Source organism: Mus pahari, chromosome 1 (genome assembly GCF_900095145.1).
Source record: "Mus pahari chromosome 1, PAHARI_EIJ_v1.1, whole genome shotgun sequence".
NCBI classification, from domain to species: Eukaryota; Metazoa; Chordata; class Mammalia; order Rodentia; family Muridae; genus Mus; species Mus pahari.
In genome coordinates, this window is record NC_034590.1 from 149,759,822 (window position 1) to 149,775,721 (window position 15,900).

Here is a 15,900-nt window from a genome sequence, read left to right on the forward strand (position 1 = left end):
GGACATCCAAGTCCACGAGAAGGAAAAACCTAATTGTGGCACCAATCAGCTCTCAGGGTAGGCTTTTTATAGGGAAAACCAGGTTCAAGGAGGGGAGCAGTTGGCTTATTAGGCAAAGTGTTCTCAGCTGACCTTTAAGCTGCTTGGTCCTGAGGAAGGCAAGGGAGGTGGTGGATGTGTGGCGAACAGGGGAATTTCAGAACATTCAGATAACAGAGCATGAGTATTAGAATCATAATGTTTTGGTTTACTAGTAGCATTCTTCAGTGTTACCCACAAAAATCACAGTGAGCTCATACATAGATGCAGGAAGGGTTGCCCTGTGGTTAGCTCTGACCCAAGATATTTTAGACATAACAGTTCATATTGACCTTTGATTTGATGGGTCCTACATAAAGTTTTGTGGAATGTCTTAAGATTAATTAGCAGACCTCATACTGCCCATTCAGAGTGTAGAGAACAAAACAGGGTGTGTGATCAGCATGTCCTTGAGCCAAGACCCTTCTCTGTGTCAGTGACTGGCAGGCATGTTACAGCAACAATGTGAACTAGCTGGCAGGCATGGAACAAGATGGCTACAGCTATAGGGATTGGGGGGTCAGGCCAATACACAATATGAGCTTCTGAGGGCACACTCAAAGCATAACAGATGAAAATTACATAAAAACACTTGAGGTTTAGATAAGCAAATAAGTATAGTTAAGAAGTTGAGAGAGCTTATCTTTGGAGGGTATAGTGAAGAGAGATCCACTGAGTGGACACTTTGAGAACTATTCTCTGTTTCTTTCTTTCTTTTTAAAGATTTATTTATTTATTTTACTTATATGAGTACGCCCTTGCTTTCTTCAGACACACCAGAAGAAGGCATCAGATCCCATTGCAGATGGTTGTGAGCCACCATGTGGTTGCTGGGAATTGAACTCAGGACCTCTGGAAGAGCAGTCAATGCTCTTAACCACTGAGCCATCTCTCCAGCCCCAACTCTCTGTTTCTTGATCTGGGTCATGTTGACATGAGCATGCTCAGTGAGTGAGCTTTCTTTGAGCTGTACATTTCCGTGGTTTTGGCAGTAGTTGAAACTACACCATCAAATACTGGATTTTAGAAGGCATTGGAGGCTTGGTTGATTTATAGGCTAAAGGCCCAGTATTGCCTGGGTGGATGGTGTATCTTGGTGGTCCATATTTGGCTGAACAACATAGTGAATAGATAAATAAATAGAATCAAGAAACCGTTGATAAATGACTTATATATAATTATGGATCTTGTTAGTATTGTTATAAAATTGTTTTTCTTCATTTCATAACATTCTACCCCAAGAAGAGTGAGGTTTCTCCGAGATACTACAACCCTAGTGCAAACCCACGGGAGTATCACTATTGTAGCAATAGCTGGCAAAGAATGCTCAGAGTTAAAGCCAAAAGATCAGGTGAAAGAAATTGCTCTAATGAGGTGCTCTCAAAAGCCTGAAATCCTGTTAATGCTCTGCCTGAGAAGCAGGGGTTCAGACCACCCACTGAGGTATCTAGTCTTGAATTCTAATCCTATCTCCGGGCCTCCCTTTTAGTGTGACTGTCAGCAAATCCGTTGACATCTCTAAGCTTCACTTTCACCATCTGTAAGTTGTAGATAAAACACACACCTTAAAGAAAAAGAGCACTTGCATCTGGTGTTGGAAATGAATCCTCTCATCTTCTTAGCCACTAAATAGTTTTCTTCTATTTTCTATACGAGAAAACAAGATCAGGGAAGGGGGAGGCTCAGGTGGGAATCATCACTCTCCTGAAGCCACAGGGCTGTTTAGTGGGACAGACGAACGGGACTCCAGAGCCTTTGCTTTTAACAATTACTGAACTGCTGAACTGCCTGGTTAAGTTCCCCAGGGGTCAGTGAACCGATGCACCTAATTGTGTGTGGCATATTTGGAGCATTTCATAAACGTTAATGATTAAAAGGAGAGCGGAGTGGAACCCAGATATATGACCATAACAAATCTGAGGTTAACAGGGATCATCTCTGACCATGCCCAGTCTCCAAGCACAGATAAGTTCACCTAGGAAGGTAAAGGTTCCCAGGGTATTAGGAATAATTTATGTACATAGGAGCCACGGTTCTCAGGAACAGATCGGAGAGAGAGGACCTACAAAGAAACAAGCAACAAGGTCTGCAGGGTGCCCTCTGCCAAGGAGACTGCAGGGGTGCAGCCCTCTGACTCATTGCTGAACACACAGAGGCCAGGAGAGCTAGGAGAATCGGGAGAGCTCTCCAGCCACATACCCCCCCCCCCCGCCCCCGNCTCCCAGGCCTGTTTATCAAGCTTGGAGAGAGCGGAGGTCTGGATCCTGTAGTCTGCAGGAGAGGAGGCAATGCCAAGGCCAATGCTTGCACACCTCCACCCTCTTCCCATCTGTGAGGGGTCGGGGGCCCTGTCTCGTTCATCTCCCACTTCATCTCTGTTGTCTAGTGTAAACACTTAGATGTTAGCCGGATCTGCTACATTTTTAAAAATGGGATGAAGATAAATACATCAGGGACTAGAAGGGAAACTGACATAAATATTTCAGATGGAACACAGGACTTCAAAGAAACCCCTAAAGTCTTACAAGGGCTGCACACTCTGTCTCCAGAGGGTAAGCTGTAGAACCCCGAGTTCACATGTTTTACTACTGGTAATATTTAGCTACAAAACACTGAAAGGCTCGGAAGGCCCTAAACCAGGTTTTCTCTCCCCTCTTCCCATTTCTGTCTTTGGTGCTCATTGTTAGATCCCAAGCCAGCTCAGGCTGAAGCCCAGGTCATGCTCATCTAGAGCTGAGTCTCTCCCCTCCCTCACAGCTGATTTTCACACAGCTCCCAGCTTAATAAACTCTCCTGTGTCCCATTTGTCACCCAGCAATCAGATTCAGCCTGGCTGCCAGCACTGTATAAAGGATCCATCAATCACATGACACATCCTCTCTCCTCCTTCTGAGAAGGGACATTGCCACCCCACTAGGCCACGTGGGCCTGAACTCTCCTTAGAGTTCCCATCATGTCTGTCTGTCTGTTTATAGTGTTAATTACCCTCTGAATAAATCTTATTCAAAAGGACAGTCTCAGTGTCTCCTAAACCCAGAATGTTTTTCTCTTCTTCTCTGTAGTTTGGAGCCAGAACTGAAGAGTGGCCACGGCTGGTGCTAAGGATCATAGCTCATGTGTCTTGGTGGGGACATAGACCCAAGTTAACCACAACTATGGCTCTAGGTTCCTGTGGAGCCTTTTGCTGATGTTTGCTTTGGAATAGTTTGAGATAGAGTCACCCAGTGGAGTCCAGGGTGCGCTGTGACTCCCAATCCTCTTGCCTCAGAGTCTCTCATATGGGAATGGCAGGTATGTGGCCCCTGCCTGGCTACACTGCTGGTTTACTAGCTGGCTCCTACATACTCTCAGAAGGGTTTTCTCTGGGAATTTTTACCCTTTTAAGGGTAGCTGGTGTATGGGGTGGGGTGGTAGAGTTCTATTGGATTGACTAACATGCAAAAAAGCCCTGGGTTTCGTTCCTAGCCCTGCATAAACCAAGAGTAGATAGAGGGGAAAGGGACTGGAAGTTCTTGGCTACACAAAGACCTCAAGGGCAATCTGAGCTCTATGAGACCCTGTCTCAAAAATTACTTATTAAATAATTACAAAGCGAAAAAATAGACATTCCCATAATGGTTACAATTTTCGCCATTTTGAATACAGAGCTCAGTGGTATTTATTTACATTACCACTGCTGTCTACCCACAGAACTCTCATCTACCTAAACTGAAACCACATCCACTAAGCACTATCCCCCACTCCTTCCCCACCCCACCCCACCCCTGGCAACCACAATTATGCCTCCCATTACTATGAACCTGATTATGCTAGGCAGGCCCTTCTAACAAGTCAAGTCATACAGTTTTGTCCCTTGTGTTTGATTTATTTCATTTGCATAAGATTATTAAGATTTATCCATGTTGTAACTTTGAATGCTGAATAACATTCTCTTATGTGAAGTGTATCATGTTTGCTTTATCTATCGGTGGGCATTTGAGTTGTATTCACCTTTTGTCTTTGTTGATGATGCATCTATGAACCAGGTTACAAACAACATACAAACAGGTTTGCTCAGGTCCCTGTGCAGTGGAATTTCTGAAGCATGTGGTGATTCTCAGTGGAATTTTTTGATAAGCCACACTTAGAGTCTTCTTTGCTTCTGACATTTCCAGAGCTAGTTACCATTTGAGTGATACAATTCTGCCTGTCAAGTATGTTCGTGTACATTCATCCTAAGCGGCCTCTCTCTTGCCTGTTCCTTCCTTAGTAACAGGTTATTCCAAAACATGATCTTAATGTTCCACTCCACTAATTTTTTTCAAAACAGAAACATTAGGCTTCACTCTTTGGAACAAATTGCTGTTTCCCAAGTTCTGGTGTGTATTTATACTTAAATTGATAAGAATCGATACTTTCATGTCAAGTGTAGGGGAAACAGTCTTTGAAATCAATATTAAGGTGGTCTGGGGGCATTAAGCTGTTTTGGGACATGCCCATAGTCCCAGCTACTCAGGATGAATGCTTGGGGCATAGATGAGTTTCAAACCAGTCTAGGCAACATAATGAGATTATTACCAGTCTTAGGGTCACAGTCTGAGCTGGCAACAAGCCAGGTTTAGATACCTTTATTCAAGCCAGTTAAAAGAGTCAAATTAGAAAAGAAAAATAGAAAAAGGATATTTATTCAATGTAGCCATTTAGGAAAGAGGGACAAAGAAATCCAGCCACTTTTAAGTCCATCTTCAGGCTCCTACATGAGTATACATTTTAAAAAAAAAAAAAAAAAAAAGCAGTCTAGCTAAGGTGTGCTTCCCCAACCCACTACCCACAGATTCAAATCTCTCTCGCAAGGCTGATGATTTCTAAAAGTTTTCCCAAGAGAAAAGTTCCTCCTCCCCTCCCCACCGCCCAGGGCATCAACCTTTTCTCCCTGCAAATCCTAATTTCTTGGGGGTTCATTGTTTGAATAATGTGGTAGCCAAAGGGAGGGGCACAAACATTCCTTTAGATTCTATTCATGCTTGCAAGGCAGGCTGGTTGCCAGGCTCACTTGAATAAATGAGTTTAATATCAGCGTGGGCGACAGAGTGAGACCTTGTTCCCCTACAAACAAGAAGCAAACGAAGCTCTCGGTCTGGTGTGCGGTGGGTGACACGCTAAGAAACACAAGGTTCTTAGGCTCGAGTGCCATGGGAAACCAGGCGTCTAACTCTTGCAGTCCTGAGTCTCCACCTGCTGTAACTGGACTGGGAGGAGCTTGGATTTTGGGTTGTTGATGGGGAGAGGCAGGATCTACCGTGCCTCTACCCACCTCTTCCTCCTCTTCCTCCTCCTCCTCCTCCTCCTCCTCCTCCTCCTCCTCCCTAAGGCTCTGGATCTCACCCTCTTTGCTTACTGGCATCAAAGGGAGAGCTCCTGTTTGCCCTGGAAGATGAACTCCTCTCAGGAATAACAGTTTCCCAAGTAGCTAATGGACCCTGTTCACATCCAAGTCTACCCTTCCTGATATTCTCCTACCTGGGACCACTGAACTATTGCAGTGGATCTGAGCTGGTCTCCACCCACCCTTCTTCAGACTAGAGGGAATGGGGATTCACATCTCACCAGCTCAGTGGCTTTGCCCCCAAAGTCCTGGAATAACAAACCTCAATGGAGGATTTTAACCAGTCCATACCTCTCCTGGGTGGATAGGCAGAGAGCCGGGCTCACGTGAGTTGGTTGCCTTTTATCTGTACAGCTCTTGTTTGTTGAGCTGTCACAGGAGAATGAATATGATTGATACTATTCATATGGCAAGGTCAACAGTGAAGCGGAAAACAGTTACGGAGAATAAACTGGAAGCCTGAAATCGTCTCAGCACCCCTTAGTCAGTCTAGTCAGTACCAGTGTGGTACCCGTTTTCCTCTTACAATGGTCTCTTTTCAAGGATGGTATTGTAAGTATGGTAAGCAGAGTCCATTCCCAAAGCACTTCTTCCACTTCTCACTTCCCAGTCAGTCACCATCTCCACCTCTACACTGGAAGATTCCTTTTAGCCTTGCTACATCAAAATCCCGGAATGCAACAGGAAACTGCTCTTGCCTTGCCGGATGCCCGGAGAAAGTGTCTTCGTTCTGACGTCATAACCGTCGATTCAGACTTTTAGGTTGCATCCACCTTTTAGCTCTGCAGAGCTCCTCCATGAATACGAACACCCGTTAAAGTTCTTGCTGAGTGGAATGGCTGGATCATATGGTAACTGTAGATCAGGTGTGAAAAGCCTTGCTTCTTTGTGCTAAATCCTGCACCGGTCCAACCAGAACCCCTCCAGAGTACAGGGCTTCTATCCTCTTCCTGGAAGAACAGGAGGCCTCGCTTTGATCAGCCGCCCTCAACATCCCTTCCTGCAGTTTATCGTGGCGGCAAACGCAAACATGTTAACTCCATGCTTACTGTATAAAGATCTTTATCAAGTTTATAAGTGTGAAAAAGATGAATTCATAGTAGCCACTTGAAGACAGTATTTTTCCTCTCAACTAGTGATTTCCATTCTGCTACCCATGATCCCTCCTGCCTTTTGTTTTCTGGTAGCCACATCTCATTTCAGGGGATTTGAATAAACAATTGTGTGTGGATAGACAACCATACAGTAACAAGAAGCTTTTTTTTTTTTTTCTTTAATGAGTGCTGACAAAAGTTTACTTTTAAAGGAAAATTTTCTTTTTCCCCCAAGTCTGTGTTCCAGTATGTTTCTAATAATATCAGAATCAACCGGGTCAGTGAGAGCCAGTGCGCATAATCTGTAGTATTTTCCTCATGCTGCGACCAATTCAATATTTTTTTAACCCTTTTAAAAATTATTTATTTTTATTAGATATTTTCTTTATTTACATTTCAAATGTTATCCCCTTTCCTGGTTTCCCTTCTGAAAACCCCCTATCCCCTCCCCCTGCTCATCAACCCATCCACTCTAGCTTCCTGGCCCTGGCATTCCCCTACACTGGGGCATAGAACCTTCACAGGACCAAGGGCCTCTCCTCCCATTGATGACCACTTAGGCCATCCTCTGCTGCATGTGCATCTAGAGCCATGAGTACCACCATGTGTTTTCTTTGGTTGGTGGTTTAGTCCCAGGGAGCTCTGGGGTACTGGTTGGTTCATATTGTTGTTCCTCCTATGGAGCTGCAAACCCCTTCAGCTCCTTTGGTCCTTTCTCCAGCTCCTTCATTGGGGACCCTGTGCTCAGTCCAGTGGAAATCTGAATACTTCAGATTTCCTCAAAGCAGGCAGCTGTCGGCGAGGATAACCAATTTCACTCTGTCCTGTGTGGTCACCTTCAGGACCTGTTTGTATCCCAGTATGTACTTGCTTCTTTTTATACCAAGATGGAGCCTAGGGTTGATTAACTCCAGAGACTTTCTCCATCTTCTTTGTGGCACCATCTTCCTGGCTTAAATGTAGGATGACTGCCCCTCACCCCCCGCCCCTGCCCCCAACCAAGAGCAGCCACCAAGATACAAAGGGAGTAAGAAAGGCTAAGTAGCTCTTAATACCTGTTTATTCTGTTTTATTCAGATAATGAGATTAAGATTGCTAACACATTTGCTTCCTATTACCTATTCTTTCCTCACATTATCATTCTGATCCTTAAGTAACAACATCTCAGACTCAACAATTTATACTTACTATTCCTATTAAATTGTGGTCCACCCAAATCCTAATTCTCATGAATTTTTAAGATATTCAACATTCATTGTTTAATCTAAGACTGAGAAACAATAGTTCATTTAAAAGGATAAGCTACATCTGTTTGATGATATATATGATATATATGCAATTTATTAAAAGTTATAATAAATATAACAATAGATTAGTGCTCCAAACTTGGGCTGTGCATGGGGAAGAAACTACAAGATGACTCAAGAGATTACCTTGCAATAAGAAACCTTCTCCAGAGGTGGAGAAATAAAAGACAACTTACTGTACCTGTTTGTTTACAGTTTTGTACACTTCTTTAGTATGAGTGGGACCCATTTCCTACTTGAGCCATTTGTAGCTAAAGCCAAACAACCTTACCAATACAAAGTGTTAAAAGTTCAGCACAAAGACACAAAAGCAAGACAGTTAGGGGTGTAAGGACAGTGTTCCATTTACTGCTCACAGACATGTTTAGGGAGTCACATAGACAGACAGATCATTGTCTTCAGTGAGGTGGATGCACAAGTTTAATGTTTATGCCCCTTTCTGTCATTCTCCTGGATCCTTCACCAGTCTTACCCGAGGAAAAAAACAAAAGCAAAACAAATGAGAAACTGAAGTCAGAATCCCGTCAAGACAGGATGAAAACGCAAATCTAGCATCAGCACGAGGCCAGTAAGGGGATGTTGTGAAAAGGAACTGAAGATTGCTAGAAAACTGAACTCACCCTATTCTCCCACCTGCAAAATTCACTCTGGCGTGGACTGGAGCATAAGCTGACCTTTTCCTGCTAACGTAACAGAAATGCGTGGAAAGACAAATGTGTGTGTCCTGGTGCTCTAACTAGCTGTTACAGAGCAGGCCAGGAGCACAGTTATGGGTTCAGAGGATGAAGTGTATTGGAATGCATTGATTGAAAGAGTGGACTCTGGCAAAACAAATTAAAATATAAAAAAAGGAATGAGCACAGAAGTACAAGGCAAAGGCGAATGAGACTTCTCTTACGTCCTAGCAACATTTCAATGGAATGAACTTCAGTACAGTCCACTCTGCTCTGATGAGGCTATGGTTTAGATCCCAGTCTCCAGAGCTTGACAAATCTCCTGCAGGAACACTCACAAAGAAGATGGCTTCTTACACCTCTATTTTTAGAGGTGGGTCTGCAGTGGACTGATAGCCTATCATCAATCTCTTTGGAAAAAGTTCTAGCCTTTCCTGTACCCCCTCCCTGTGTGCACGACTGCTTCCCCGTGTTAATGCTCAGGAGTCCACATTGCTATCTTCCCATCAGCACCACATACATCATCACTGTTGCCATCAAAAGATCCCCCAATAAGGCAGAAGTGATCCCCCAATAAGGCACACCACCTCTGCTGTTAAATGTAATTAGCCATTGCCTTCTCCATTTGTTTTTCTCATCTTCTCACATAACTCAATTATCATTCTTAAAATAAGTTGAGTAGTAGTCACCGCCTGGCATTAAATGACTGGGCAACTCGATGTGGTTGTATGGAGCCCCAAAGAATTCCACTGTATCAAAATTACAGGTCGGTCAAAGGTTGGCTAAGTTTGACTTTTATCATGTAGAAACAGAACAGAGTGCCCACCTGTGCTACAGAGGATGGGTAATATAGCGCTCTGGGTTAGCAGCCTCCTCATTAGATTCTGTTTCTTCCTCTTTCATAGGTGGTGGTTGGGAGATAGTGTGGGGTGGGGTGGGATGGGGGAGGGGTGGTTCCCACTTCCATAGCCACCATCTTAGCTGTGTGTATTCTTTTTTTTTTTTTTTTGGTTTTTCGAGACAGAGTTTCTCTGTGTAGTCTTGGCTGTCCCGGAACTCACTTTGTAGATCAGGCTGGCCTCGAACTCAGAAATCCACCTGCCTCTGCCTCCCAAGTGCTGGGATTAAAGGCGTGAGCCACTACGCCTGGCTAGCTGTGTGTATTCTTGAAAGCAGTCGAGTTATTTTTCAGACAAGGCAAAGTTATACATTAATCAAGTGAGAATTGAGGCAGCCAGGTGCTCTAGTTTGCTTAAGACAGTCCCAATTAAGCCCTCTTGCCCTGCAATTTTAAAGAGTTTCTCATCCTAATCTAATCTCAAAATATAAAGACAATTCCAGTTTGGAGGGTGAATTCTCTATTCAGTTCAGGTAAAATGCATCTTGATCTTTCAGAGAAGTTTCCATGTTTCTGCTCTGAGCCAGTTATTACATCTCATTTACTAACAGCTTCACAGAGTACTCAGAGGTGGATAATACCATCTCCATTCAGTGAAGGAGATAACTGAGTCTACTAGGGTGCATAGACAGGCGAGGCCATGCCTTCAGGCCAGAACTAGGATTCTCTCAATACTGAACCTCAAGTCCAGTATTGTCTCTGCTATAACTGCTAAGTGCCCACATGTATAAAGTCTAACTTCACTCCCTCGTTTGGTAACTTGGTTGCCTCCTGGACCTAGAACAGGTTAGGTATGTTCATCCTTGCCCAGAATCTAGGCAAGCATTTAAAGCAAGCAAAGAGATGGGGAAAAGAAGATAAACATAAAAAGTGCTTTAGCAAATCCAGAAAGCAGATGATGTAAAGCTTTAGCTTTACTGAGTTGTGTCAGGTTATTTGAATCTTCTATCTGGCCAAATAAAGAATGGAATTACAGGAGATAGGGAGAGAAGAGAGGGGTTGGGGGAGATACTGAATTTTGAAGAAAATATAATTAAGTTCTACTCTGGGTTTTTTTGTTTTTTTTTTTTTTTTGGGGGGGGGTGTATTTATTTATTTATTTATTTGTATTGTTTTGTTTTGTTTTTCAAGACAGAGTTTCTCTGTGTAGCCCTGGCTGTCCTGGAACTCACTCTGTAGACCAGTCTGGCCTTGAACTCAGAAATCCACCTGCCTCTGCCTCCCAAGTGCTGGGATTAAAGGCATGCGCCACCACTCCACTGCCCGGCTCTACCCTGTCTTATAAATATTTTTTCTCTTTGTCATATGGGTCAAAGGTATGTATTCATCAAATTAGAACTGTAAGAAATACCAAATACTATAAAACTTATATTTAGGATAAAGAATTCAAATCTTCTCATCACCCCACCTTGTAAGACCTCTATGCAAATGTTTTAATCCCCTAACCCAGTAAAATCTTTGTTTATACAAAGGCCTGTAGCAGTAAAACCTCCAACCCAAATATGTCCCAGCAATGAAAACACAACTCAGTTAATATGAATACATGCTGTGCGCCTAGATTGGGCAGATCTACCGCTACACTACCATCTTCCACATCTATGAGACCCCTTAGAACTTGCGGTTTCTCCAGGCCATGTGCTTCTGCTCTGCTTTTCTTCTTCCTCCTCTGTGTCCTCTCCCTCTTCCATTTTCTCCTCCTTCTCTCTCCCCACCTTCAACTCTACCTTCCCTTTTATCTGCCCAATCATCAGCTCTCCTTTATTTTACAAATTAAGGTGGGAAGCAGGCTTACAGGAAATCACCTGAGTGCTGACTCATTCCTTGTTTGAAGCCACTCACAGGAGAACAGATTTAACATCAAATATAATTAGCCCCAGGGCTATCCACAACATTTCCCCCTTCTGTCTAATTAAAAGACTATTTTATCTCAGATATAATTGAACATAACTATTACTATTTTGTAATTTATAAAGTACAAGAGACCTAACACCCAGTCCATCACCTTTGTTAATTAAATAGAACTTCTGTCATCTATCCTTACTTAAAAGACTATAGTTCTGTCTTGGCTTTAGATTGAATGCCATCTGAAAACCATCCTCTCAAATATCTTCCTCTCAAAGCAAAATGTCTGGGTTTGCTAGGTGACTATGTAGTTTTTCAACCCCACCAGAAATCCAAGAACGACTGGAATTAACTAAAAATATATAGGAAGCCTAACACAGCTTCCAAAACTTAGCCAATTTGTAGAGACTATAGGACTCCCTTTCCCGGGACCCCGCTCTTGTCTCCGGATAAGGGCTCACTCAGAAAACACGAGAGACCTTCTTGATCTAAAAAACATGAGGCGGGCAGTGGTGGCGCATGCCTTTAATCCCAGCACTTGGGAGGCAGAGGCAGGTAGATTTCTGAGTTTGGGGCCAGCCTGGTCTATAGAGTGAGTTCCAGGACAGCCAGGGCTACACAGAGAAACCCTGTCTCGAAAAACAAAAAACAAACAAACAAACAAACAAAAAAACAAACCTTGAGGCAGTTTATTCACAGAGCTCCGGGCCGATGTGTATCCCACACAGGAGATAGAGGCATCGACCACGTGGCTCAAAAGCTAGGGGTTTTTATAGGGAGAGGATGGGGGCTAGGAGGAATTGGCGCAGTTACACACGACTGGCTCATTTAAACATCAGCAGAATGATTACACATCAGCAGAATAGTACGTGCAAGTCAGGATGTCAGGAGACCTGAGGGGTGGGTCAGCGGAACATCTGGTTACTGTGTAATGGCGAACCTGCTCGGACTTGCCTAGGTCTGTTCCGTTAGGTTCTCAGCCTCAGGCTTCTAAGCTCACAAACTCCTCTTTTTGACCTAAGTTACATGAATCACAGGCCTTAAACTTCATCTTAAATTTCATTTCCTTTCAGATACCATTGATCACTTGGACAGTGCCTTACTTCAACAGGTTGGAGCATAGTCTTTAGCCTACTGGCCAGGGTCATCTGACAGACTTAGAGAAGAGGAATATTAAGGACTAGCCTACTCTGTCTCGGTAGAATCAAGCTGTCCTAACCTGTAATTGTGTCTTTTCTTTGGACAGTAGTATGTCTGTAGATGAAATGAGGCAGTTCTTGTCTAGTGGCTGTCTCACCACAACTGGAGTCACTAAAAGATGCTCAGTTTCTTCTTTGAATCTAAGACAGGGAAAGCTGTCAGGAGCAGATTAGTCTCAACAAGTGAATCAGTAACTTTAAACATCACATTCTGTGGACTTCTGACGTTTTGGAAAACCAATGATCTATGTGAAGTAATCTGTTAACTACTCTCAGCCATTTCTAATTAAAATAACTGAAAGCACCCTAACAATAAACTCAGAGCCATGGATTTCCTATTTGTCCCTTAACTCACAGGCTTAAACATTTCAGATCTGTTTATATTAACAGCAATAGAAGGACTCGGTCTAAGCCCTGTACTTTAAATTTTTTAGTATCAAAGACAACCTATAATAACCACGCCCAGCCCCAAAGCTTAGGGAACTGGGATGACGACTCTATAACTTCTTCAAGCTGAATATGGGTGTTGAGATATTTTGAAGGGTGGGGGAAGAGTAGGAAAATGGGGGAGTCGGTTGGCCTTAAGAAGGCCACACCAATGATTGTATTAGTCTCTGATGTCTGTGTTCTGACTGGATCCAGATGAAAAACCAAGACATCAGGAGTTCAGGCAGGTCAGTTCAGCATGTCTGATGATGAAATTCACCAAGGCTGTATAGTCTGTAATATGTAAATCTTCTAACAAGATTTTAGTATCATCAAGATAACCTTTTTGTTTGGTTCTCTGGATTCTAGTTCTTCGGGGGGGGGGGTCGCCCTCTATCAAATCTGATTCATATAACTCTGGAAGGTGTAAATACCTTAATCACCTTTTCCAAAAACACAACACAAAACCTCTTCCCCAAATCAGCATATCCTTCAGCCAGTAACCAGGAAAACCTGTAGCTTGCCCTCTGTCCCAGAGGAATAATAAAAAAAAAAACCCACAATATTCAAAATCACACACACACACACACATTAGCCTATTTAGGCCTTTCTAATTTGTCATGTCAAGATATTAATCCAAAATTCCTGTGGAGACCACATTAGACAGAATATGAGTCTCCTGAACACTTTATTAAACCATTTTAAAATCAATTGATTCACAATTCTATTTTCCTTTCCTTTCCTCTTTCTGTTTCTTTCCCCTTTCCTTTCCTTTTATCTCCTCTCCTTTCTTCTTTCCTTTCCTCTCCTCTCCTCTTCTTTCCTCTCCCCTTTCCTTTTCTTTCTATACTGCTTATAAGAGGCAGCTTATCAAACCAGGATTTAAACACAAAATTCCCATGGAGCCCATGTTAGACAGAATATGGGTATCCTGTAAGACACAGCAACATATCTTTATACCATCTTTAAAGCAGTTAAGTCAAACTTCCACTGATATCTGCCTATAGGAAGCAGAGAGTTTTTAATTGTTTGGCTCTCTGCCATCCTGTTATACCATCTATCTGATGTGCTCTCTACCAGGAGCCACAAACATGTATTTAATTAATACCTATTACAATATCTATCTGTTATGTTCTCTATCTAGAGCCACAGACTTCTATTAATTAATACCTGTTCACTGCCCTCTCTACTTGGAGTCAGTGACTAATATTTTCTATCTGGTTCTGAACCACAGGTGAAATTTCCCACAATTAAGTATCAAAAAATTAAGTATCAAAAGGTTATAATTCAGGGGTTGAGGGAGCAGTGAATTTTTATCTTAGGTTAGTTGAATTCAAATCAATATGTTGGGCACCATTTTGTAGCAGTAAAATCTCCAACTCAAATTTGTCCCAGCAATGAAAACACAACTCAGTTACTATGAATACATGCTGTGCGCCTAGATTGGGCAGATCAACCGCTACACTACCATCTTCCACATCTATGAGACCCCTTAGAACTTGCGGTTTCTCCAGGCCACGTGCGTCTGCTCTTCTTCTTCCCCCTCCTCTACATCCTCTCCCTACCTTCCACTCCACCTTCCCTTTATCTGCCCAATCATCAGCTCTCCTTTATTTTACAAAGTAAGGTGGGAAGCAGGTTTATAGGAAATCACCTGAGTGCTGACTCCTTCCTTGTTTGAAGTCACTCACAGGAGAACAGAATTAACAGCAAGTATAATTAGCCCCAGGGCCATCCACAACAAAGGCCCATTGCTGTATTCCAGCAAGTGGAGTTATGTGGTAACGTGACAGGATATAGATGTGAAGAAAGGGAATATTAGAAGTTTAAAGGAAATATTGGAAGTTTAACCCATGAAGGAACTAAATCCATGTCTGACTTACACAGTCATTAAAAGCTGACTGATTTTGCTGGGCATTATTGGTTCATGATTTTATTTTATTTTATTTATTTATTTTTTTTGTGGTTCATGCTTTTAATCCCAGCATTTGCAATGCAGAGGCAGGCAGGTGTATCTCTGACTTCAAGGCCAGCCTAGTCTACAAAGAGTTCCAGGACAGCCAAGGCTACACAGAGAGATCTTGATTCAAAAAAACAAGTACATTTAAAACAAACAAACAAACAAAAAACCAAGAAAAAAAACAAACAAAAAAGTCGACTGATTTCTTTGACATGTGAAGTACACACATTCCAAGATAAAAGGAATAAAGTTAGGAACTCTAGTGGGGTTGGGGATAGTGGGGTGGGGAGAGATGGCTCAGCCATTAAGAACACTGACTGTTCTTCCGGAGATCCTGAGTTCACTTCCCAACTACCATATGGTGGCTCACAACCATCTGTAAAATGATCAGATGCCCTCTTCTGGTGTGTCTGAAGACAGCCACAATGTACTTATATACGTAAAATAAATAAATAATTCTTAAAAGTCTAGCAGGGGGGTGGGTGTGGGTATGGGGGATGAGGGTGAAAGATGGGGAATAGGGGTCGGGGGGGGATGGGGAACTGGGGTGTGTGGCACATACCTTTAATCCCAGCACTTGGGAGACAGAGGTGTCAGCCTGGTCTACAGAGCTAGTTCCAGGAAAATAACAGAACATTCTATTTCCCTAAAATTCGGTTTCTATGTAGGAAGGAGGGCAGTTACCATGATTTATCAGGTTCTCTGCCTTCATTTGCAGATGCACCTATACTGATTGTGGGCACTGGTCTCACGCCAAGTGTAGGCAGGGAGTGTAGTGTCCTAGTTTGGACATTTGCAAAGGTAGATACTCTGTTGCCTTGATCCTCCTTGGTCATGGATTCTCACTGCACTCACCCATAATGAAGATATCACAGGGTGTACTGGCTGGTTTTGTGTGTCAACTTGACACAAGCTGGAGTTATCATGGAGAAGGAGCCTCCCTTAAAGAAATGCCTCCAAACCAGAGACACTGAAATTGATAGAGGAGAAAGTGGGGAAAAACCTCGAAGATATGGGCACAGGGAAAAAATTCCTCAACAGAACACCAATGGCTTGT